This window comes from Podarcis liolepis, assembly GCF_965112155.1.
Source record: "Podarcis liolepis genome assembly, chromosome: 14".
Lineage (NCBI taxonomy): Eukaryota > Metazoa > Chordata > Lepidosauria > Squamata > Lacertidae > Podarcis > Podarcis liolepis.
Genome location: NC_139569.1, coordinates 4,749,925 through 4,777,240, shown reverse-complemented (window position 1 = coordinate 4,777,240; position 27,316 = coordinate 4,749,925). Strand labels below are relative to the sequence as shown.

At 41.4% G+C, this 27,316-nt stretch overlaps 1 protein-coding gene across 2 annotated transcripts in view; it reads right to left on the bottom strand.

Moving 5' to 3' along the window:
- Positions 1-27,316, bottom strand: part of MAD1L1 (mitotic arrest deficient 1 like 1) — a 464,357-nt gene that overhangs the window by 333,172 nt on the left and 103,869 nt on the right. The window lies entirely within an intron of this gene.

The following is a 27,316-nucleotide window of genomic DNA, read 5'->3' as shown; positions in this document are numbered from 1 at the left end:
CCAGTTCAATTTGAAGCTATTCATATACCAATTTAATAGAGTGTAAAATAGATTATTTCCATTGTCATATCCAGGTGGGAAAGTTAATCACAAAGACTATAAATCTACTGCAGAAAATGGCTAATTTAATAACCGAAACATCACTATGCCCCTGCCCCCTTCTCTGTTTTAATTAATTAGTTACACAGAAAATGAAACCTTTGCCATAGAGTAGCATGTACATCTTCTTTTAAGAAACTATTATGAATACCAGAATTTAAAAAAGGGGAAAAAAGAAAAAAGACTCTCAAAAGGGGAAAGAGATGGCTTTTCTCCCCCTTCCAACTGCTAAGATATCAAAACACAGATTAAAAGATCCAATTTGATGCATGGTCATTCTTGGATAAACTAGCTGTTAGATGATACAACAGAGAACAAATGCATAGAGCTGAAAACAAAATTGGACTTCCAATTAATTTTCATTCTAGTTGGCAGAATGAGAGGACATAGAATTGGCAGGCCATGATCCACACTGGAGACACAGCAGTTGAGCTAGTGCCATATTATTTTACTTATGCTGTTTCAATTATGTGGGAGTTAAAATAATTGGCATAAATTGTTAAAGGAACAACACCCGTCTTAAACTTAACTGGTTTAAGAGCAAAGGTGGCTAACATGTGTTCTGCAGTAAAGACGCAGTCAATGAAAAGATGGAAAGTGGCCATTCAGCCTACAAAGTTTTGTCTTATGGCCCACTCATGAAACAAAAGTCACTGCTCTTTAGAGAAGAATCTCTGAAGAGCAGACAGAGTGCATTATCTCCCGCTCAGGAAGATCAGAACAGTCAAAGTGATCTTTTATCTATCATTTCAGCATTAACCACCACAATGCTAAGATCAGAGATAAGCCCTTAGGGAGATAAAAGATCCCTCTGGCTGCTCTTTAGAGGTCCTCTTTAAAAAGTAGCCAGAGAGATCTCTTACCTCCTATCTTAGCACTAAGCACCCCAGTGCTAAGACCAGAGATAAAAGTCTGCTGTCTGCTATTAAATAAGCAGCAGGATTTCCCCCCAGTGCTACAGAAGAGGTGAATGGAAACTCTGCACAAAAAGATATGTACAAAGTAAAAGGCAGCATGTTGATCCACCCCATCCCAGCACAGAAATATAGAGGGCTTCAAATGCTGAGGGTGTGTGTGTGCACCTCTGCATGTGTGTTTGTGTGTGATTATGTGCATGTTTCAGTGTGAGAGTTCTGTGACACTGCATGCCTGGTGACTATGTGTGCTGTATGTTTTCTGAGTGTGTGCTGCATGGGCATGCTTCTGTGTGCTATATGAGTAGCATATGTGCTTGGATTGTGAGTGAGTCTTTGCTTGGCTAGTGTCTATGCAGTTGCGTGTGCATAAATCAGTCACACCCACAGCTGGCATGCAGCCCTTGGAGGAGAAACTGATTGTCAATGTGGCCATCAATGTGGTTTTATATCATGATTTTACTCTGTGAACTGCCCTGAGACCTCCAGGTACAGGGCAGTATATAAATTCAATCAATGAAGAAGACGAAGACGAAGATGGAGGAGGAGGAGGAGGAGGAGGTGGTTAGACACTCCTGGTCAACAGCAGCATTCTCCAACCTTGGATGGTTTTGACTACAATTTCTATCAACCCCTGTCAGCATGACCAATAGTCAGGGATACTGGGAGCTATAGTCCTCCAGGAAGGGAAAGGTTAGCCTAGAGTGGCAAAACCACCATTCAGATCTCCATCTCTCCATAAAACAGTAGCCCCAAACCATTTGTGGTCGAGGGAACATTTGGAATTTTGTGACAGTGCCAAGGTACCAGAGACAAAATGACTGGTGCCTCCAAAAGAGCAGAAAAACACAAAATGGCTCAAATATGGAAAACTTTTTCATTTTTGGTTAACAAAAAATGATTGAAAAATAGTGGTTTTCCAGGTATTGTAAAGTCTTGGTTGTTATGTTGTCTGTTATTGGTGTGGTGGTGTAGATTACAGCTAAAAAACAGGAGTACCGTATTTTTCGCTCTATAACACGCACCTGACCATAACACGCACATCGTTTTTAGAGGAGGAAAACAAGGAAAAAAATTCTGAATGAAACAGTGGATATATCATTTTTGTGCTTCATGCTGTGGCCACAGACATGTGATCTGATGGTGAATTTGGGGTAGCTCAATGCAAAGATCCTGAGGATCCATGTGGATCCATGCTTTTTAACCACATTTTTGCACCATTGCAGCCCCAGGCAACAGTGGGTGTGTGATTTTTGGGGGGCAGGCTGCTATGTGATCTGATGGTGAATTTGGGGTGGCCCAATGCAAAGATCCTGAGGATCCATGTGGATCCATGCTTTTTAACCACATTTTTGCACCATTGCAGCCCCAGGCAACAGTGGGTGTGTGATTTGGGGGGGGGCAGGCTGCTATGTGATCTGATGGTGAATTTGGGGTGGCCCAATGCAAAGATCCTGAGGATCCATGTGGATCCATGCTTTTTAACCACGTTTTTGCACCATTGCAGCCCCAGGCAACAGTGGGTGTGTGATTTTGGGGGGGCAGGCTGCTATGTGATCTGATGGTGAATTTGGGGTGGCCCAATGCAAAGATCCTGAGGATCCATGTGGATCCATGCTTTTTAACCACGTTTTTGCACCATTGCAGCCCCAGGCAACAGTGGGTGTGTGATTTTGGGGGGGCAGGCTGCTATGTGATCTGATGGTGAATTTGGGGTGGCCCAATGCAAAGATCCTGAGGATCCATGTGGATCCATGCTTTTTAACCACGTTTTTGCACCATTGCAGCCCCAGGCAACAGTGGGTGTGTGATTTTGGGGGGGCAGGCTGCTATGTGATCTGATGGTGAATTTGGGGTGGCCCAATGCAAAGATCCTGAGGATCCATGTGGATCCATGCTTTTTAACCACGTTTTTGCACCATTGCAGCCCCAGGCAACAGTGGGTGTGTGATTTTGGGGGGGCAGGCTGCTATGTGATCTGATGGTGAATTTGGGGTGGCCCAATGCAAAGATCCTGAGGATCCATGTGGATCCATGCTTTGTAACTACATTTTAAGTGGGGAGTGAAGGAAAAACACAGAAGGGACAAGAGAGCGTTGTGCAGAGAAGCAGCTGGCTAAGAAAGCAGGAGAGGGATTTTACGGGAGGGAGGAAAGAAAGGCAAAAGTTTCCACAAACCGAAGCCAGCTTTCTCTCTCCTCCTGCATGCTTTCTGGCTGCCTGCGAGGAGCACAGAGAGGAATTACTAGAAGGAAAGACCTCTGCTTTCCCCTCTGCTTGCCTGGAGGGGAGGGGATTTGCCTGCTCTTTGTTCCGTTTGAGCAAACACAGCAACGAAACAGAGGAGGGTGGGCAGTAAGACCCTGAGGCAGAATGCAGGAAAACTGCCACTTCCTTTTTTCAGGTTTCCCTCTCGGACACAACGCACGATTGATTTTTGCTGATTTTTGTTCCTGCGCTCCCCTAATCGGCTCCAGGGACCCCCCCACATTCGCTCCATAACACGCACAGACATTTCCCCTTCCTTTTTAGAAGAAAAAATCTGCGTGTAATAGAGAGAAAAATACGGTAATTCTGAATAATCACAACCAGCCATACATATACATACAGTGGTACCTTGGGTTAAGAACTTAATTTGTTCTGGAGTTCTGTTCTTAACCTGAAGCACCACTTTAGCTAATGGGGCCTCCTGCTGCCGCTGTGCCGCCGCTGCACAATTTCTGTTCTCATCCTGAAGCAAAGTTCTTAACCTGAAGCACTATTTCTGGGTTAGAGGAATCTGTAACCTGAAGCGTATGTAACCCGAGGTGCCACTGTACTCATAAATACAAAGACCTAATGCTGGCTTGCATGTGTTGTTTTTACTATATTATTCCACATTTTCAAAAAGTTTCTATAGAAGCTACCTGCCAACTGCTCTATGTGGCTGAGAGAAAAACAAAACAAATATAGCAGCAAATGGGTGGATCAAAGGACAATAATATAAGACAGAAGCAGGAAAAGTGAACTAAAGGGGAAAACAGCAGTTCTTTAGGACCCCAGAGATTCCTATTGACCAGTGTTCAAACAACTCACTTATCAATCACTTGACTTCATTCATTTGCAAACTGACAGGTGACAGAAGCCAGGATATAGAAGGGTACCTGCACATTTTGCTTCATAACTTTCTTTATAAGTGGGCTGGAGACTTACTTTAAAAAAAGAAAGAAAGAAAGCTCAAAGTCTGGGATCCCTGGCAGTGTGCCAATGAAAGGTTTTGTGGGCATGAGGTTGGTGACCCTCATCATACATAATACATTCTGTTCCCCAGCTTAGTGTAGAAACAAGAGTTTCCAAAAATGATAATACAATGTTTTCATATGTATTTTCCTTTCTGCATTTCAGTTTAGAAAACTGCCAAAATTCATTAGATTCAATCAAATGCAATTACATTTGGGTGCTTTTTCAATCACTTTGACAACACTTGTCATTGCTCCATGAAATAATAATAATAATAATAATAATAATAATAATAATAATAATAATAATTTATTTATACCCCAAGAACAGTACTTCTGTCTTGTCAGGATTCAACCTCAATGCGTTAGCCACCATCCATCCTCCAACCGCCTCCAGACACTCACACAGGACCTTCACTGCCTTAACTGGTTCTGATTTAAAATGATAAAATATTTATCATTAAGTCCTTTCTGCCTGTTCCCATGGACTGTCATCCAATTACACTCCACATTATGACAACTGGGTGGTCTCAGTGGCGTAGCGTGGGGGGTGCCAGGGGTGCCGACCGCACCGGGCGCAACATCTGGGGGGGGCGCGAGTCCAGAGGGAAGGGACAAGTTCCTTCCTCCGCCGGGCTCCCCGCCGCCACCGCCAGCCTTGCGCCCTAGCGCGCGCGCCCCCCGCCGTCGCTGTGGCTGCGCTCCGCTCACTGCTCGCAGGAGGAGCAGCCGCTGCAGCAGCGCCGACGCCGCCACCGACGCCTGGCCGGGCACGGGCAGCCTCTGCACCCTGCCGCCACCGCCATCCCCTCGGCCCAGCCACAGGCGGCGGCTGCTTCTGCCTCCATCCTCCTCCGGGCAAGCAGCGTTGTTTGCGCGGCAACTCGCAGGTTAGGGGTTGGGGGGGCGCAAATTACTTGCCTTGCCCCGGGTTAGGGGGCGCAAATTACTTGCGTTGCCCCGGGTGCTGACAACTCACGCTACGCCGCTGGGTGGTCTGCTGCCTAGCTCAATACTCTTCACTCCCTTTCCACCCAGAACTATGGGTCTTTCTACTGCCTAAATTTCAGAAAGGAAGAACCAGGCGCAGCAGAAGCTCCCAGGTTAACTGCTAAGCAAAAGCAGTTAGATTAATTATTTTCATCATATTGACAAGCAGCAAGCTTACAGTAGTTATAGCAATTCAATCCAGTATGTCACTGCCCAAAGGAGACATAACCCTCCACACCCTTGCAGGATAAACGCCTGGCTCTTTTAAGTCCAATGAATCACATGATCCAAACCTTTCCTTTCTTTCTTTTTCAAAACTCATAAAAAATTAAACCTCACATCTGAGGAATGCATTGAACTATGAGAGCACTGGCATTTCCAGAAATCTTTGCAAGTTCAAAGTACATATTCCTGGCCTTAAAGAGGAAAAGCCATTTCTGTTTATCAGTCTATTAATGCTCCACACTGCCCCAAGTCTATTGAATGAAGATTCTTTGTGCTCCAAGCTGAGTATCTCTTTTACTGCTATGCTCTTCCCTTTCTCCAGACCACTTTAATATAATCTTAATGATAAAACTCCACTTTCAAGAAGTCCTCAGTCTTTCCAAGGACAATGAGTGACATAATGAATAGAGAGGCTATTACGTGCGTTTTAATAGTTTCCCTCACACCTCAAAAAAATTACAGAAGTCACTGCAGGCTATCGAATACATAACAATCTACTATAATTTTCTTTTAAGTAACCCACCACCCCACAGATATAGCAAGGGGTGTCACTGAAAGTAATGACTAAAAACAAAAACAAATCCTTGTTCTGCTTAACTACTTGTTATAACAGCAATTGAGGTGACTGTCTTATTGTACGGATGATAATGGAAAAAGTGCAAAAGGGCACAGTGAGAGTTGCACAGCAACAAAAAAAATCTGGCGTGGGGGTATTATGCCAGGGTTAGCAGATCAGAAGGGACTTCTATAAATGACAGTTTTAAAATAGTAGAACACACACCAAGAAGGTTGCACAAAATTGGAATTGTTTTAAATAAATTTTTACTGTTTTGTCACTTGTTTGCTGCCCTGGGATCTTCTGGGAGGAAGGGCAGAATATACAGTACTTTTCCGTCTATAAGACGCCCCCATATATAAAATGCCCCCTATTTTGGGGTTCAAATTTAAGAAAATGGGGGGAGATGGCACAGAGTTGTTGAGCTTTTTTTGGCGAAGGATTGCCCACAGTTGTTGAGCAATTTTGGGGGGGCCGGGGGGGGGGGAGGATGCCGAACCAAGTATCACTCACCCAACTGGCAAATTCTAACAATCGCAAGCGACACAAGCCAAATTGCCAAAGCGGCATCCAATCCAAAGCAGCCTTTGACACATCCACAAATAACCCACCCAATTGACAAAGCAGCACCCAATACAAAGCAGCCCTTGCAGCAGACACCGTTCACCCACCCAATCGCTAGAGCTTGCTCGCGGATGCAACCAATCGCCTGTCCCTCCTCTGCACTACCCATCTATAAGATCACCCACCCACCCCACTTTTTACTTTATTTTGGAGTAAAAAACCCTCGTCTAATACAAGGAAAAGTATGGTAAGTTGGGACTGTCAAGCACTTGGACAAAATTTTTGAATAATTAAGCATTTGGAGTGGTGATCTGTGATTAATGTAGGAAGCTGCTTTATAAATGGTGAGATTATTCATCCATCTAGGCCAATATCCTCTACTCTGACTGGCAGCAGCTTTCCAGGTTCTCAGGCAGAGGTGCTTTTTGTTTATCCATCACCAGCTACATATAAAGATGCCAATGACTGAACCAGAGACTTTCTACACACAAAGCATTGCTCATTCGTTGAGCTATGGTCCCTCTTCCAATATCAGCTGTAAAAATATGGCTCACATTCTCCTGCTTTCAATTGAGGGAAGGGACCCAAAAGTTCATCAGCTTACTATGGCAGACTTATAAGCCCGAACGCAGATGCTAATAAGTGAAAATCAACTTATAAAAGTGAAAGTTGAACAGTGCCTCCCTCAGATTCAAGTCTGAGCTGCCTGCCTGCAGCTAGCTATTGCAACCATCCAATTCCAAATCTAAATGCTTCAGAGTGTCATTACATTTTTTCCCCTTGAAAAACAGAAATCAAAACAACTGAAACAAAACTGAGAATGAAGTGGAGGGGGGGGCAAAGATTGAAATAATTACTAATCAAAGGAGAGGCCAGGACATGGAATGGTGAACCCACTAGCCATTTCAACCCAGTAATTTCTCTCCGTGTCGCCTCTGATGAGTTTTTTATTTCTAACATTTCATCAATTTGAATCACCAAATTCAATTTGCATCCACAGATAAACAGAGAGAATAGTAAATACTCTCATCTGACCTTGAAGTGAGAAAGAGAGAAAAATTGCCCTCCACTATTTCAACTCAATCCAAACCATAATAAATAATCCAATTTACCCCATCAGTTCCTTACCTGCAATCACACTGTTGTGCACTTCAGGAATGAGTTTTGATGCCTAGGCACAACATGGAAGCACACAATGCCTTCTCATACCATTACCTCCTAGCTGTTGCCTGTTCTTGTTGCAGAACACTTTGAAAATATAACTATTCGCTTAATAGTGTGCCCTCCACAAGGTACTAGGAACAACCATAGAATAAACAGTGGGGACAAACAGTGTACCCTAAAACCATGCATCAATTATAGCAGGGATGGAGAACATGTGGCCCTCCAGAGATGTTTAGACTACAACTCCCATCATCCCTCACCATTGGCAATGCTTGGCTGGGACTGATGAGAGTTGAGAATCCAACAGTATCTGAGTGCTACAAGTTCTCCACTTCTGCACTAGAGTTCAAACCCACATTGTAAGTCCTAATTTTCATAAGCTGTCTGTGGCCCTTCAACCTTCTGTCCAACCACCTTGCTTCTCCAGATCCAGGATCTGAGTCAGTATCCTGTCTTTCTCAGAAGCCTCTGTGCCCCTTTCCCTCCCTAGCAGACTTCAAGAAAACTGCCCATCTCTTCAACCCACTGTGCTCTCTCTGTAGTCTGAAACATCCAGAAACTGCAAGGTAAATTCTACAAGTTATTCTCACCCACAGAATGCCAGTACTGTATATTTTTCAACATGGCTATCAGGCTAGACAATAATTAATTTATTAATTAATAATTAATTTATAAAAATAAATGCTATATCACAAAAAATATCAGAGTGATTTACAACAGTATCTATATTGAACAAAATACATAAAAAATTAAGATCAACTAACTATGTATTTGTAATTGCCTACATAAAGTCTGGCATAGTTTACAGCAGGCATTTGAAGGTTGAAACAGAAGGCACCCCCTGAATCTCTCTTGGCAGAACATTCCACAGGACTGGGACGATGACATGAAAGCCTTCATTTTGTGTTGATGTATGCATAAAAGTATTTGCAGAAGTCAAGACTGGAGAACTCCCCTGTCATTGTTGCAGCTCCGGGGCTGGTAACCAGGTTACCTAGCTCATGTCACTAGGTCAGACAGCAGAAATCATGCTTCAGGACACAACACACAGCAACACAAGTGCCAAATCTGAAAGAAAAGCTGTTTTCAAGATTGAGCAGTCAGGTATGCAGTTCAGCTCCACAGTGTTTAAGCAAAGGAAAAGGAAAGTACAAGAAGCTTCTGGGAGACAAGGGACAAGAGCAGCTGTGACACCTCACTGGTACTGTAAAAGCCTTGAGACTGCATTTACATTGGCGTTCAGGAAAGTGGCTGCAAAAAAAGGAGAGATTTAACACTGCTGAATGGAAGAGTGTCAGTGAGACTTGTTGCAATGCTCCTGACAAGAGGACAATAACTTATTTTAAAAAAACAAGTAGGAATAGAAAAATGTTAAGAACTTACAACAAAAAAACAATTAACCCCAAAACCTTAAAACCAGCACGGTACTTTAGTGACAAAAAGCCCTCACAGAATCATGACTCATTACTGCTTTATGAATACTCCACAGGACTGTCTGAGCTGACCTTTTTCAATCAGACTTAATTTTGAATGCATATTACTGTCCTCCAGCAGGAAATGAGCATCACACATTGCTGGTCACCCAGTTTTATGATCTGTGTGTTTTTATTTCACAAATTGCTAGTCCTTTGCAATTGGGAGAGAGGGAGAGAGAAAGAGAGAGAAAGAGAGGAGAGAGAGAGAGAGAGAGGAGAGAGAGAGAGAGAAAAGAAGAAGAAGAAGAAGAAGAAGAAGAAGAAGAAGAAGAAGAAGAAGAAGAAGAAGAAGAAGAAGTAGAAGTCAATCAATCAATCTGTGAGATGCCTCTTCACTGACCCTGAATAAAACGATATTGTTTCAACTCAGTAACTACACTGCAGCCTTTAGTCTCAGGATACTAGACACAGTTGTTGTACCAACCTCAGAATTTCTAACAGATGGTTCCTCACAAATGATAGCAACGCTGAAAACAGGCAGTAGAAAATGAGCAAGCAGGATGAGAACGCAAACATATGATTGGGAGGGAAAGAGCCACCTAATTCAATAAGGGAAGGGGAAAAAATATGTCACAAAAATAAATCTCACCCAGCATTATTATTATATTTCCAATAGGAAACATTTCAACTTGCACACAGACACTCAAAATTAGAAGACAACCTTCTGAACAAGAATCGGTATAGTACAGAGGCTAGAGCAGAGTTTACCAAACTGTGTGTTGCAACACATTAGTGTGTCAGCTACAGTGTGTAGGTGTGTCGCACAAGCATTCCCTGTGCTCCTCCCAGGAATGAAAAAGGGTTAGTTTAACCTCCGGTTTCCTAGTAAAACTGAATTACTCTGTTGTGAAATGATGCATGTCTAAAAAGTATGTCACCAATATGAAAAGTTTGGAAAGCGCTGGGTTAGAGTGTCAGACTACAAACTTGAGGAACTTGAATTCAAGCTTCCATTTTAAACCATGAAGCCTCCAAAGTGACCTTTGGCAAATTGTCGTGCTTGCAACCTAGCTTTACCTGACAAGGTTATTCTAAGGGGAAAAGTGGATGCAGGCAACTCCTCATTTGTGTGTGACCTCTGGTGTGTGTGCCATTTTCAGCACCAGAAGTGGGCAGAATGGGGCGGGCTTACTCGTGTCCCGATGACACACGATGCCTCAAAACACAACCCCTGTGTAAATGGGGAGTTGCCTGTATATGGTACAAATATAATAAAAGCATATATTTATACAGCCTGACACTTAGCTGTTCAGGTCTGTCCAACATTCTTTGTTACAGGGACGTTAGTTCAATTTTGGGGCGCTAAAAATAATGCTTGCCCTCATTTTATGTAATGTTACACATAATATGTAATACATGCCAGATTGTGGCATTTTCCTCCTTTTTTTAATTTAACAACAACCAATATACAAAATGAATTTATGTCATTAGAGTATATATTTCCAAGTTTTCTTAATGTGCTAATATTAGTGCTTTTCCCCTCTTGCATATAGTCAAGAAGACTGTGGCATTTTAAACTCAGTGGTTAAAATAACAGGTAAGTGGTAACTTAGGGGAGGGGACAGGAGGAGTAAATTGCTACCCTTTCATAAGACTTTTGTCGAATATACTGGGATTAAAAAGCAACACAATCTCACTGAAGGAGGCCATTCTGAATCACAATAATCTGCAATTCATTTTGAGATGGCCCACATTTCTTCAGATCTACAAGCACACCAATGCATGTGTGCACATAGGAGCAAGCAAACAAGCAAGCAAGCAAGCACAAGCACACACACATACACTTCTCTATAGAACAAAAAGGGTTGTCTTACATAGATGGCAAAACTCTTTGCAAATTGATGCCACAAGCCTTTCTTTTTCTCTTTAAAATACCTTTAAACTTTTATATAACTAATAACTAGGTTTGTGCTGGCAGAGTGCAGTGAGTGGAGACAACCCACAATAAGATCCCTTCCTCCGTACAGGAGAAAATATTTCTAGATAAGCATATAGCATTTATAAATGCGAGATTTTTATATTTGACTTACGACTGACTTATGTGCATGTACCTGGACTGTAATCTTTTAGGCAGTTTATATTATAAGAGGCAGAAGGCTTTTCTAGTATCTTTAAACGAACCTTCTACAGCATATATTGCAAATGTGCCTGGGGAATGCACACCCCCTGCTTAAGCTTCACATACCACCAATGAGCTGAGAGGCTGCAGCGTGACCCAAGTTGTCAAATCCGGATATTCAAGAGCTGACGGCCTCTCAGTCCATGCCCATTGCTGAGCAACCCCAGAGTGGTGCATATGAAGCCAGGCAAAAGAAGAAAACTATGACAACAGAAACCCATGTTTCTTCCTGTCCCTGAGGCAACCCCAGATCCCAATTAGCAGGTCTGATACTGCTGTACCCTACATCTCCCACAATCAATACAAACACTTCAGCAGCCAACAGTAGATAGCTTAAGCTCAGTGCTCCTTTCGATCAGCACCTGTGTTCCATTATAATCTTCCCTGCTGCCTCCAAAACAGCCGATTAATAAAGCCCATTCTTTCTGTTTATTTCCTTATTGATCTTACTGTCCCCCCACATACAAAAGAGAAGTCAATGCAGTTGGTGTCCAAGTCCACCTTGGCAGTTTTCCTACTCCAGTGCCTCCCAAACTACTAGGTTGGGGTTTTTTTGCCCTACCTACTAATCACATGCCATGTGGCTAAAGGACTACACATAGTGACATTGTCATGAAACGTTCCTTATCTCCAGCTTTATCAGCAGTGACAAATCTTATGCTTGCGTCAGCAGACTAATGAGTAAGGAAACAGGTGATATAAAAGGCTTGCAAAGTGCATTGCAAAGTGAAAAGTGGAGCCTCCAAATCTCTCCCACACAGGAGAAAAACACAAAAGACCAAAGGTATGTTCCTACACACCAATCATTAGATCCATCAGTCATGCAGCTGGCTTATTAATCTCCTGTTCTCTCTCATCTGTGTTCCTTGGCTTGGGACTCAGAAAGTTGACACTTGACTTGAAAATGCCAACCCTAAGCAGTTTATTTCCTCTTGAACTTTAAGAACTGACTGAGATAGGAGTGACCTTTAAAAAGGCATAGCTAGTTCTATATAAAAATGATAGGCATATTTTCTGCTTACACAGTATGGAAACACACTAAACAAATCCAATATGCAAACACTTATTCTTTTCAGGAGCTAACAGAAATCCAGGCTCCCTCAGTTTAAGAAGCAGGGGTTCTATTGTGGCAAGTATGAGATCTGTTGACTTAATATGCAAAGCTCAAGCAAGGAAATACTGTATGTAAAAACAGCTCTATATGAATGCAAAGAGACCTGCTAGAACTGAGCAAAGACCTATCTAGTCCAGCATCTTGTTCCCACAGTGACCAACCAGATGTTGATGGAGAGATCACAAAAAGATCAGCAGTACAGCACTCTCCAGCAGTTGGCAGCCAATACAATAAGCCCACAATTTACACACATTTAACTTGTGCATATTCAGCTTTACATACATGGCAAATGAATGAATGAGGGGTGGAAAGGGGGTGGGTGTCTGGGGGAAGGACTTCGGCAATCTTACCCACAAATGTGTTTTGACTATATGCCATTTTGGTTGTGGGGCGGTCCCCAAAACACAATACCTGTGTAACTTGTGGGCTTACTGTACTGTTCTGTTAGAATCTCTTTAGTTAACCTGAGGGTGGAGCACAAAGCAAGGTAGAGCTGCAGGCAGCACAGAAGACAGCTCAAAGCATCAATTATTTAGTTTATATCCGAATGCCTTTTCTAAGACAGGGGTCTGATGTAATGTTTGTAATAACATCTATAAAACAAAGAGTGTATGCATTTCTCCTTTTAAAGTATTGTTTATTCATACGCAAAGCTCTAACTTTGAGAACTGTTTTCTTTTGGAGTTTTTTTACCACCACCCTTTACCAAGTTGTTTAAATGGCTGGGGTGGATTAAAATGTCTCTACAGTATACGGGGGGCAGGGGGACCCATAAAGACAGTACACAGCCTTGCTGTGGAGGATATTGCATAGCTGGGGTGCAACTATTATGAATGCCCTCCGTCTGGTGGTCACTAGCCTCACTTCACTTGGTGGAGGGACACAGCTTCTAAAAAGGACCTTAAGCTTTAGGCAGGCATATGTGAAAGAAAGAAATCTTTCAGATAACCTCAACCCAAGCCACTAAAGTCTTTAGAGGTTAAAATGAGCACTTCATATAGGACCCATTAATGGATTTAGAAGGAGTACAGCTGGCCGTTGTTGTTGTTGTTGTTGTTTTTATATTTATACACCACTCTTCATGTGAGGATCACAGGGCAGTTTACAGTATAAAAACACAAAGATAAATAACATACAGTAATAGCAAAAAAAGCAATACCCCACCACACACAGTTTAAAATCACATAGATTATTGAAATAGTTGATAAAGCTAATGATGACATATAGTGGATGCACCGTCCCAAGTTAATAATATTGTAGCTCTGTTTTGGACCAACTGCAAGATGTATTTCAGACAAACTTCCAAAGGCACTTTAGGGGAACCCTATGCTATGTGAAAACCAGAAGACAGAATGCTCTTCTAAGGAAGTGCCTGCAAGCTGTGGTTTTTGTTATGGTACTTCAGCGTCTTGGCTCCTGCTTCTCAGTTCATGTATGCAGGGCAGTACATGGACCAAAAGCAATTATTTCCTTCATGAGTAGAGCTGCAACTAATAAGTGAAATTCCACGTACTGAAAAATTTCACGCTTTCAAAATTCCTCAGCACACTCACACACACATTTGCGTCCCACAAAGTTCAACAACAACAAATAAAATAAAAATTCAAAAGCACTTGAAAATGCTAAAAGTAAGTGTTTAAATGGTATAAGCAGGGCTGGAAGAAAGAGGGCAGAGAGATACTACTGCCTTCTGCATTTCAACTTTATCTTTGCAAAAAATTACCTTTTATTGAAATAAAGTAAGATTGCCAATAGAAGTTACAGAGATCCAATCAAAATCTTTATTACGGTCATAGACCAGCATAAGATAAAAGCACCTCCATACATAAATAAAACATGTTAGATAGACAATAGGGCAACTGCAGAAGTAGAGGGTACACATACTCATACTCTCAGTTGCAGTAGACCAGCATAAGATAAAAGCACATAAATCATGTAAATCAAACCTTCAGTTTCAGACCTGCTGTGTGGCACATACTATCCTCTGACATATGTCAATCATAGCAGCATAATATCTGGCAACTGAATATGTTGTATCAGGATTTATATTTTGGAGCAGTAAGGAGATATAGAGTTACCCTGTGTGTCCTGGAAATTCAGGTATTATTGGCAGGATAAACCTAGCACATATGTTTGTGTAATACTGGCAGTGGAGAAAAACATGTTCAATTGTTTCTATGTGCCCAGAGCCACAGAGGCATTTTTCCCCCTCATAAGGTGTCTTCCTGAAGCGACCTTCCTGGATGGCTGAAGGGAGAGCCTGGCAACAAGCAAGAGGGAAAGCTCTTCGCTGTTTTGGTATTTCCAGATCAGTTAAATATGCCATTGGGGAGGGGAGGTTTCACTGGTAATGTAATTGGAGGACCTGGTTATATCTGACTTACATTCTATATCAACCATACACTGTTTAATGGTTTCTTTGGCCTGTTCACAGCATGACCCATGCTAAGTAAAAGCTGTGGGGTAAGACTTATAATTAACATTTTGTCTACCACTGCTCATTTCCATGTTGTTTGAAAGCCATCCTTTATAATTAGTGAGGCAAGGCCATGTGGTTAAAAGGATAGTCTAAGCCAGAAATTAAGTGTGGCCATCCACACCCTGGACTCTGCTCTTACAAAACCAGTCTCAAGACGTAAGGTAGCATTTGAAACATATTTTGGCACTTGAAGAACTGATCTTAGGAATTTAGATTATACTAGTACCAGTGATGTAAGATTAGTGAAGGGGCCTAGTTGGGATCCATATAAAAGCTGAGCAACTGACTTTGCTTGAGACAGTTTAAAGGCTGTGGGTCCTAAGATATTTACGTATGGCAGTTGCACTTCTCTGTGCATTCTCAGCAATATAGTCCCCATGGGCTTTTCTGTTTCTAGAAGCATGGAGGACTATCTGAAGTTACACAGAGTTATTCAAATCTCAATAAATCCAGCTATGTACTGGATACTTACAGGCTCACCACTGGAATGTTTAGACTTTCCAAATCCTTGCTACTGTAAGCATTATTTTTATTACTTAAGAGAGTTTAAATCATCAGACCTCACATCAGATTTAAATAATTTTGCATTTGTGTTTCACATAAGAATACACAAATTGTTTAGACTGTAAAGCATTTGTTTATAAAATACTTACTATTATGGGTCCTGTTTCCTAAATATAAACTTCCACAAGAATCAACACATATGAAAGTACAATTTTATCATTTAAGATAAATTAAGAAATCTATCCTTATTGCTAACAACACAGTAATTGAGGCAATTAAATATTGCAATACAGTTCTTTTCATTGGAGATGTTGGCTCTCCTCCTGACCAATTCCCTTAGGGACTTAATTAGAGCCATCGACTCTAGTGATTTTGTTGCCAGTCTCACAATAATTGCTGTCTGTTTGTTTTGTATGTCTGCTATTAGATGAATGCCTAAGTAAGCCAGCTTTTTTCTTTACTTTTTTTTGTAGCAGTTTCTAGCCCTCATGATAGAGGAAATAAAAGACCTATGACTTCTCAATGCCATACTATAAAAACAAATAAGGAAATTACCAACACAGGGTACAATAGGAACAATCCACACACAGCCTTGCAATTACCCACTCCAGGCTATTCTCTAAGTCAAATCATTCCCACTAACAAATCACTCCCACTAACTAGGCTCACATCAGAGGGGGAAGCTATCTTCGAATATACAGAAATATGCTGTCAAGCCAACCTGAAGATGTGTGGTCATGTAGAAGGAATGTGAGACTTCCACTTGCCTGCAGCCAGGTATCCATATTTCCCCTGGAACCAGATAAGCTAGGGGAAGGACTTTAACCTAAAGAAACAAGCAACCACTAGGAAGTTGCTAACTGGTCAGGGGAAAGGGGGCTGCAGAGAGCACCTTTTTCCAACCTTGTGCCCTCTGTATGTTGTTGGACTCAAACGTCCATCAGCTCTAGCCAGCATGGCCAATAGGAAGGATGAGAGAAGTTGGAGTCCAGCAACTTCCCCATCCCCAACTGAAAAGATTGAAACTAATTCCACTACATTTGAAAAGGAAAAGCATGTACCACTGTAAAAGGAAGAAAAAGTCTAAGAAGTGACAAGTGACCTTCATGCAGATCATATCTCTCTTGTTAGTATTATGGCGACAAGAAGGGGCCTTTGGCCTTTGGTGACTTCATCACTAGTATGATTCCCCTCAATGATGGCAGCAGAAGAAAAAATCAAATTCCCAGTTTGGTTTCTTCCAAAAAATTTAACACCACATAAATCATACTTGTACTTGGGCAAGGCACAGGTAACAAGGTGCGGCAGGTGCATAAGAGGTCAAGATACATGGCTAAATGCAAATTAAGACATTTTGGAGGACAGGGTAGTCACAGCACAGCAAGCACAGCAAGCAACCAAAGTTTTGGGATTGGGCAAGTAAACGGGCACTTGTTCAAGTGAGCTGAACTTGTGAGGTTTGTTCATACTTGCACTGACATCTCAGTGTCCTTGGAGTTGAAATCAGTGCCGGCTCAGCTTCTGATTTACTCTGTTGTCTTGTGTGGAAGAAGAGGTTCCTCCTTGGCAGGAGGTGCCAGGGCAGTTCGACAGCAGGAAGTTTCCGACCAGCTGTTTCCCATCCACTGGAGAACATGCTGCTGCCAACCCGCTTGGTCCCTCCCCCTCCACTCCCTCAACTACTACCTTCCTCCTCAAGCTCAGACACTTCTTGGGGTCCCAATTACACCTCCCCCATCCTTCTAGGACCCTTCCCAGGGTCATCCAAGTCCAACTCCCTGAGCTCTTCCCATTCCTTCTCAGGATCCAACCATCCCCTCTATGACATCTACAGAGGACTCATGACCCAATCTTAACAAGTACATTTAATACAGCAATTGCAAGAAGAGCAAGCCAAGGTTTGTTTAATTCTGGATTACAGATAGGAAAAGGTTTTTTGTATGAACCAGGCAAGCGAATCATGCTAATTATAATGGGGAAAGCATCTATCTACACAACTGCTTTGCTGAAAATGTCTTTAAAGTATGCCATCTGTCTGCAAGATTAACACTCAAACACTGCAGGTATCCCATATTCATATATGTTAGCAATACATTGGTAATAAGCAAAAATGCAGGTCAGAGTGCACCTCGTCTCAACTTTCAAAATATGTTTGGCCAGATGGATGTATATTCAGCAGGGATTTTGTTTTTGAAACATCTGCACAAATATAAATGTGGGGGCCTTGTATTTTCTGTGTTATGAATCTACAAAACAATTTACCATCTACAAAGACAGCAAAGGGAAGTTTGAGATTAAATGTGGTTCTTAATGCTAAATATGAAATAATGAGCTAACAAAAAAGAAAAAACAGCTAGTTACTTCCATCAAATAAATACCCCACAAACGCATCTGCAATGAAGTTACACCATAACAAAAATTAATTGCCCCAAACTTGGAGACAAACCAGGACTGTTTGGCCCATGGTCAGAGGAGATGAGAGTTGTGGCCCAGGAACATTTGGAGGTCCACAGGTTCCCCATCCACAAGACAAAGAGTTAACAGGCTCTTTGCAATAGTTTAATTACCTCAGCAAGAACTGTACTACCTAAACTAGGGATGGAGAATAGTGTGTGTTCAATTTTAAAACTTTTTAATTCCAAAAATGAGGGGTCCTAAAAAGCTGCAACATGACCCAAGAATTCAAAAGATATTGTCATTTTGCTTGGTAAATAACTACATAAGAATATTGACTTTTATGTGTTTTTCAGAATTTCCAATAATTTTAAACTTGTCTTATTTTTTCCATGGAAAAATGTGTGTAAAATTACATAAAAAATCATTAAAAATGATTGCCAAATATTTGCAGTTATATTATATATGCCTGAACATAAGTCAAGAAGTGGAAGCGGCAAGAAGACGAGAGAAGGCAGCTTGCTGAATATAAGCAGAGAAAGAAGCAGAATGCTTTAATACATCAAATGATATAAGTTTCTATGCTGATGAAAATGAAGAACAAATAGCTGGTGCCCAAGATGGAAATGATAGAAGTTATGAATTGACATTAGGAAAACCAAGTACGGCTTCCACTTCTAATAAAAAGACGGAGTAAAAACACATTAGGAATACATAATGTTGCTATGCAGAGCATCAGATAAGGTGTTGGCCTGTGTGCCACAGCTGCCCTCACAACTGCCGGCTTTATCACGATAAAGTCTAGAGGGCCCAAGAAAAAGTTTTGAAAGCCCAGGAGCAGGAATTTGAATATCTTTGTCAGAAGGGTGAAACTGATTTGCATCTTCTTGGACGGCTGTGAAGATGCAACTCAAGTTATACTGAAAGCAGCAAGAACGGTGTGACACAAGGCCAGTAGTTTGGGAAGGGGCTGCCTGAAGAAAGCCCCAAGGGTCAAACAGAGGCTTCATGAGTCATACCCTGCCCCTAAGCCTGGGGTCCAAACACCGATTACATTTCTTTTAGTCCCTGCACTGCGGGAGGGGGAAGAGTTGTTTCTGCTCTGCCAGTTTGATCCGGAGGGTGGGATGACTCCTCCCGCAGGAAGAAGAGGCAAGAGACTTTGAAGACCCTGCATATCAAGGCAGAGGGAGGAATCATCCTATTCACAGAATGTCATCCAACCTAATCTACAAATAGAAATTCACAGTAATAATCAATTTCCTTTTTTGTGTGTATTAGTCATGAGTTTCTCAAGTTAAATATCATGTGTGTTTATATAAACAATTTCTAAAAATAAAAAATTGTTCATTTTAGTGAAGGTGCTAGAGCCTCTCTCTCTCCAACCATATTCTGGGTTGTAGCCATTGCTAGCCCTACTCAAAGTAGAGCCATCAAAACTAATATGCATGGCTAACATAATTTCAGTGGGTCTAGTCCGGATAGCTCTTAGTTGGATCCAACCCTCAGGTTTTAACTAGAAACATCAGACAAATCCTGACCACCAGCATAGAAGGACGGAAGGAAGGGAAAAAAGAAAGAAAAGGGGAGGGGCTGGGAGAGAAAGAGAAGGAAACAAATCCAATACAGTAGCCTGAGTGATGTGTAGTCACTTTCATGAGACTCCCTGCTGAAATGTGCAAACAGAGAAATTGATTTTGCCTCATTTAATTGCTGTTATTCTCAACAGTTTTAGAACAGTAAAGTAATGGTACAGCAGGAAAGAGCCTCAGGAAACTCTTGAGTGGTCAGCTATGTTCGGGAAGTGTGGGGAGAGAGAAACACTCATGTTTTAAAAAGCAAACAAACCACAATCCCATTAGAACACCAGGTCCTTCATTATAAGACACATCTGAAACCATTTTTCCTGAAAGAGTTTCACTGCATCATTGAAAAACTAGCAGTATATTTGGGGATGTGTTTTAAGCGGCTTGCTTCTCCAAACAAGAAGTTTGAGTGACATGTTTGTGTGTTAAAATAATAGATAAGCCCTTAGTGAACCACAATAGCCCAGTGCTGTGTTATTCAGATAGAGAAAGATGCATCTTTCAGCTCAAGATCTGCAAATTAGCAATCTTTTGCAAGTAAAGAAAGGTTGCTTGACTGCCCACTTCCTTATGAGGAGGATCTTAATCCGATTTCTGAGACCAATAAATGGCCTGAAAATTATGGAGAGAAATTTGCCCCATGTTTTGGAGGAAGAGCAGGTTCTAGTACAGCCTTCCTCAACCCAGTGTCTCCCAGGTGTTTTAAACATTCCCATCAGCCCAGGCCTCATAGCAGAACCAGGTCAGAAAATGCTATCCTACTGTATTGCATTATTTTGGCATCACATGTAAACCCCCCACCCCAATACACCCCATAATCTTCCTGTGCATCAAAGGGAGAAAGGTTCCGTTTAAAAATGCAAGGGAAGAGTCTCTTATCTATAAGGAAAGTTTCAGACATCTTTTGTTTATTATTATTTAACAAGACAGCAACAAGTGAAAAGCCAATGAGAAGAATTCTAGCCAAGTCTCTCACTAATTTCTGTATTTTTAATATGTAGATTTATGGAGGAGGAGCATTCAAACATGAAACTTTCTCCCATATTCTGAAAGGGTACAATCCCAGTACTGTGCTGGGGACTGGAGCTGGTTTCTCTCTCTCTCTCTCTCTCTCTCTCTCTCTCTTTCAGCTCTTAATATTTGCAACACCAGCACAGACACACGCAAACAAATTAATGGGAAACAGCCTGCTATGCTGACAGTCAACTTGAGGAAGGGGGAAGAATGTCCTTATTTCAGATATGGGAAGACAAATGAGATTAGTCAAAGAAGGTTAGTAGTACTGTTCCTAAGTTATAGATGAGCAGCTGGGTATTCCTCATTATAACACTGGAATCTGTGAGACAAAGGGTACACAATGATGGTGATTTATTGGACAGGAGAGAAGGTGGCAGTGATGGGAGCAGCAGGTGGCAGGTATAACTATTTTTTCTTTATGTGACAAGAAACACTATTCTTCATCTATGTGGTCTAGCAATGCATGCAGCAATTGCTTTGGACAGACACTATTTTCCACATTTCTACTCTACTCTTCATTTTATTTATTGATTTGATTTGTACACCACTCTTCAATAGGTTCCCTGGGTGACTTGCAAATGTTTAGTACTGCAATGAAACAGATTAAAACAGTAAGGCCGTTTTGCTGCATGTTTGGGGTTATCCCATTTTATCTTCACAACCATCCTGTGGGGTAGGGGTAGGCTGAGAGACAAGTGACTGACCCAAAGCGATTTTCATGTATGTACAGGGGCTCAAGTAAAGATAAAGATCCAATCCTACCTTCTCCAATCTATTATCTCTGTGTACAACCTTTTGGGGAAAAGATCAGATGTTTAGTAAAGTGTAAGTGTATGTGTGGTGTTTATTTATCTGTCCCCACACAGGATGATTCTCCAGGCTGCTGTAGCTCAGTTATTGATTGAGATGTGCTTTGTATGCAGAAGACCCCAGGCTAAAAGCTTGTCATACCCAGCTAAGGCTAGAAAAGATACTGGTGTGACACAGTGTCTTTTCTAGGAGCTGCTACTAGTCAGACTAGATAATACTGAACTAGATGTGCCATCTGGAGCAAAGCAGCTTCCTAAATTCTTTGTAATGCCTCAGATGTGAAGTGTGGTACAAGTCCTTCCTTGCATTAAGAAAAGGCTCTGCTGTAGGTGGTGCATTTGTCCCTGAAGGGGGCAACACCAAAGGGATTCACTGCTTCGGGTTCCCTTCCCATTGTCAGTAAAGATATAGAACTGTAGGTCAGGTACTGTGGGGAACAGGTCTGGGAGAGCCTTTTAGAGGGGAAGTCTGGTTTGGTAGTGTTCCCTGAGTAAAAAGTAGCGGGAAGAGAATTGGAAGTGGGCTTACTATCTTCCTCCTGATTACTGGGCTTTGGTTTATTGTTTGTGGCCCTAATCACCCACCTGCATATGGTGATGGATGATGGGGCTGGGTGGACAGGAAGGTAGCAAGGAGTTGCAAAGTGCTGCTCCAATCTCAGTGATGGTAGGCAGGGAAGGCTAACTACCATCTGGGGCAGAGGCCTAGATGTTTGATCTCTATTCCTTATACAAACCTTCCCACTCCTCTGGAAGGTACTGGTAGCATATCTGCTGAGCTCTCTGGTTTGGTAGTGCTGTTATTGAATGTCAGATCAGTCTATAGTAACACCATGCTCATCCACAACTTGATCACAGATAAATGGACTGATCTGGCATGTATTACCAAGACTTGTGTGAGGGAGTTGGATGGACCTGAACTTATCCAGCTGTACTCACCTGGATACTTGGCACAGCACCAGGTTAGAATGGGGGGCATGTCTGATGTTATTGTCCATAAAAGCACCATCTCCTTCACCAGAAAACCTCTTGGATGTGAGATAGAGAAAACCAGAATGGTATATCATAAGGGGGGAATAAAACCATCGAATATACTTACAAAAGGTTGTATGGGCAATGATTTCAACACTTTCTATGGGAAACAATACAGGCAAAGAGGCATAAAAAATAGATTCAGCCTGACTTTTTCGGGGGAGGAAATGAAATTCATACTCACATTTCATTAGTTGAAACCTACAAGATACCCAAGGGTGATAACCATTAAACAGTGCAAAGATTTTACTGCATTTTTCAGCTTCCCTCCTGGGATTTTTTTTATGGTGATAAGTTTCTTTATATATAAACAGTGTGAGCTCTAAAAAGGTTTGTTTTAATTGAAAACTTCCATGGAAGTTTAACATGCAGAAGAGCTGTTAAGGTTCCTTTGAAGGATGACAGATTATTTGAACAGTTTGTGAATTAAAATCACAGTAAGGAGGCAAGCAGCTGGGTGACAGAAGGTTGGGCAGGATGAATTCAATCCTAAGGTGTTGCAGAAATAGAAATTTGCCTTTGCATTCATGCACTAGTTTAAATATCTAAAAGTGATACAGTATTATGCAGCAAAAATTAAATGCCAATACAGTAGCATGAACACCCAATTAGATCACTACACCAGCCAGGAGTGCCTTCTACATGTGCTGTATCAGGAAGATTTTGGGCATCACGTGGCAGGACAGAGACTCAAACAAAGATGTGCTCTCCCAAGCCCACATTCCCAACATGTTCACATTCCTGTTACAGTGATGTCTACACTGGCTTGGTTATGTCCACAGAATGGAAGATGACGGGATCCCCAAGAACATGGTCTACAGGGAGTTGGCTTCAGGATTTTTTCTGCAAGCAGTTTTGGGGTATATAATCATATTTGATCTTAGCTTGTTCCTTTTTTCAGTTTTTTTTAGTATTTTGTTTCATCGTTTATTTTATTGTCCTAGATACTAACAAAGTATCATTTAATTTCTATTCATGTTTTAGTATTCAAGTAGGACAGGGAAAACAACATCTACTGTCATTGTGACTATAATGCTGGCACTCTGCCTCTGATTATCAGTCGCTGGGAGAGTGCTACAGCACAAATGTCATGCTTGTGGGCTTCCCAGGGAGAACAGAATCCTGGACTGCATGGGCCTAGCCTGATAGGGCTCTTCTTATGGTCTTAGCACTAATGCCATAAACATTTTGTATCAAAATTGTGCATAATTCGGCTAGCCCTTTTTATTGCCCAGGTTTGGGAAGCATAATCTGGTGCTCTCTAGACGTTTTGAACTATAAACCCCATTATACTTCACCATTGACCACATTGGCAGATGAGAGCTGGAGTCCAAAATATCTGTAAAGCACCACATTGGGGCCCTCCAGCATGTTGCTTGAAAACCACAGGTAACATTAACCAAAATTTGTCAGTTTCAACAATACAACATGCTACATGTGTAAGTTAATGGAGTAAAAGCTTCAGAACTTCTCACATCTGCATTGGAAGAGGTGAGAAGCACACAAATTGTGGATCATTTCTCAGGAGTTGTATCTAACTAATAGACCAATGAAATAACTGGGCCTAAGATAGCCATGTCTATTGATTTTAATGGGTCTCCTCTGAGTAGGACTAACATTGGATATAACCTATAATTAAGCTCTTGTTATGCTAACTATGATTTAGCATGATGTCTGAATATGGCCAGTGTTTTGTTTATGAACATTATGATAGTGTCTTACGTTGTTTATTCACTACATTATCAAAGTCTGCGCAAACTGTCTAGATTAAAGTTTAGTTTTATATTCAACAACATCTTTTGAATCTTCAGAATCCGCAAGGCAAACAAATACTTCAGGAAAAATAATCCTGTTACTGCCATTACCAACAACCCAGCTAAATCTGGCTCTCCTTTGGAGTAAAAAAATCTTTCAAAGTATAAACACAAAATTGGAATTATGGCAACTGTAACCGATGGCACAAGGGTAAGCGGTAGAAATTGAAATGGTTCTGTAATCAACAGGGAACATCAAGACCACATTCCTATCATTACAAAACAACACCACATATTTCAACTCTACCTATCGATCCTCACGCTCCTGTGTCAAGTCAACAAATACTTGCAGATGTGTAAATCCACCTCTAACTGTAGCATTAGATGAAGCAAAAAATGAAATTTACACTTGACTGCCTTTGCAACAACACACAATCACCACTTAATAGGTAGATAGGGCAGAGTGTAAACAAGAAAAGAAAATACATTTTAAATACCCACATGTCACCAGTTGTTTTGCGGCCAAAACAAAAACAGCAAGTTCACAACAAAGAAAGCTCCATGGGTTGGAAGTTCTCCTTTGCAAGAGCTACTATCAATAAATGCATTTTGCCTCTCAATTAAATACAAGTGTTTTCAAAACCTCAGTGACAAATATGCCAGTGCTGAAACCAGTCATATCCAGCAAAGTTTTGTTCAGAGTAGACCCACTGAAATCAATTAACCTTTGTCAGCCACATCCATTAATTTCAACAGCTCCACCCTGAGTATCAGTAATGACTGATACAATGCAGCATCTCCCTGTTCTCCTCCTCCCATCTCAAAACCAATACAGTTGTACCTTGGAAGCCAAACGGAATCCGTTCCAGAAGTCTGTTCAACTTCCAAAATGTTCAGAAACCAAGGTGTGGCTTCCAATTGGCTGCAGGAAGCTCCTGCAGCAAATTGGAAGCCACAGAAGCCGCATCAGATGGTCAGGTTCCAAAGAACATTTGCAAACTGGAACACTCACTTCCAGATTTATGGCGTTCAGGAGTCAAAATGTTCAACTCGCAAGTCGTTCATCAACCAAGGTCCGACTGTACCTATTACTGATCTGCTATTCAATAAATCCTTGATCCAGAACTACTACCTCTGGGGCCTAGTCGCTTCATTATTTGACACAGTATGCTTTACAACGTTATCTGTACAAAATAGAATAGTAAATGATGAACTGTGGCCACCTTTACTCATTGCCTATAAAGGCTATGCTCTAAGTATGCCCTGAGTTCTCTCTTCCAAATATAAATCTACTAAGTCATGGACTTGGCATCACAAATTCCACAGAAACAACCACAGGCCATAGAGATTCAGAGAACAGGAGAATTGAATATAAAAACCTAAGCAAGCAACGGTCAACTAAAAAGGAAAACTGTGGGCGGCTTCTGATTTAAGGGGAAACCATCAAGTTAGAGGAGGGGCATACTGTCCTCTTCAGAAAAATGAAAGCAGAAGCTTCACATTCAATCCAAAAGAGGCTTCAGAAGATGAACAACTTCAATATTGCAGCCCCAACACAGGCAGTTATTACTGCTTGTCCCTTCTTCTTTATTGTGATTGTTGTTAAGTTACTGAAATTAGTGTGTTTACTTGCTTTCTTTGCCCATGTTCTTTGCCCATGAGCCATTAATAACGTATATCGAATATCAATTACAAACTGAAAAGATGCAGGCTCTTACTGGAGCCACTGAAAATGAAGCAATGCTGTAATGGAATCTTTTCCTAATTTAAAAGGAACAGAAAAACTCCAACAATTCAAAGTAGGCATGGTAGAAATCATGGTAATTAGAAAATGATTCTTACAGCTCATATCTGACAGGTGGTTGTAAATCACACATTTAAGTGGGGTAGGGGAAAGAGAAAGGAGTGGAGAATAAATTGGCAGCCCACATCCCTCCCCTTCTCCTTATGGGGAAAGCATTTAATTAGGTGATTTTTCTCCTCCTCTGACATGTGTAAATGAGAATCCGTTAATAACACAGCTGTAACATCAATGATAAAAATTAAAACAAAAAAGTCAACTTGTCAAGCAAGTTCACAGTGTGAAGGTGAGTCTCTGGGGACTGCAAGGACTACTTTGCTCAAATCGCTAGCTAAGCCTAGCACTATTTTTCTAGAAAATATTTCCCATAAATCACTTTGATTACTGCTGTAATGTGAAATCAGTCAGGGGTACAATTCTCACATAGTGCATCTGTTGAATACTTTACTATTGTTTATTTACAATAATCCTGTGAGGTAGGATGTAGCAATTGCTATTATACAGATGAGAAACTGAGGATGGGAGGTAGTATCTTGCCAAATTTACATAAATTGTGAAGGAGGAGGTCCTCCATTCTCACCCAGGCTTCTTTCAGTTGACAACAAGGAAACTAAACACTGGTGCTCTCCAAGTTGGTTCTGGAGCTCTATTGGCATCACTAACATAGGGCTCACGGGTCCACATGGAGTGTTTCTAGATTGGTGCAGGAGTTGTGGCCAGAATCCAGCATGCAGGGACATCACAGACATGCTGGAGTTAGTCTTAGTACCAGCACCATTAGAGGTCAAGAACTTTGGGGAACACGGGAAATTATGTCTTATGTACTCACCCTTGTAAGCATTTCCTTAAGCTAGTCATTCAGAGAAATTCAGCAATAGTCCATAGGTTTCCTATGTGGAATTTGAACCAAGTTCTAACAGTACTTATTGGCCACATTCTCCTTGAAGCTACTTACATTAAAAATGCAGTTTCTAATGTCAATCACTTCAGCCAGGGGGGACCTTGTCCTCAAACCTGCAGTTAGGGGTATTTAATAATAAAAAAGTAGCACTCTCTCCAGACCCAGCCTTCTATCCAAAGGTGAAATTTCTTTTACATAGAGCATAGTGCTGATGTCTCTCTGCCCAAAACTTTTTTCCTTCTGGAGATGCAGATTTAGGGCATAAGATACTGTGGTAAGTGGTTTCCACATGAAGCCTCCCAAGAACTGAACTGCTTTGCTGTATCCTGAGGTGAGGACTACCCTCCATGTGGCATTAGAGAAAAATTAGATTTTCCTTACCATGAATCTCTGTTCCCAGTGGCACATGGAGGACAGCCCTCTCGTCTCTTCAAGATCAACTGTCTGATGGGAATTTTGGCAAGAATTCTAGGGTTTCTGGCAGTGTATTAGATAATGGAGTTAGTGAGGTGTCCGATTGGCAGCTTCATACTTAGTGATGTTTATAGTTCATTGCACATTCTACAGCTACTACTTTCTGAATTACAGTTGGGTTCCCCAG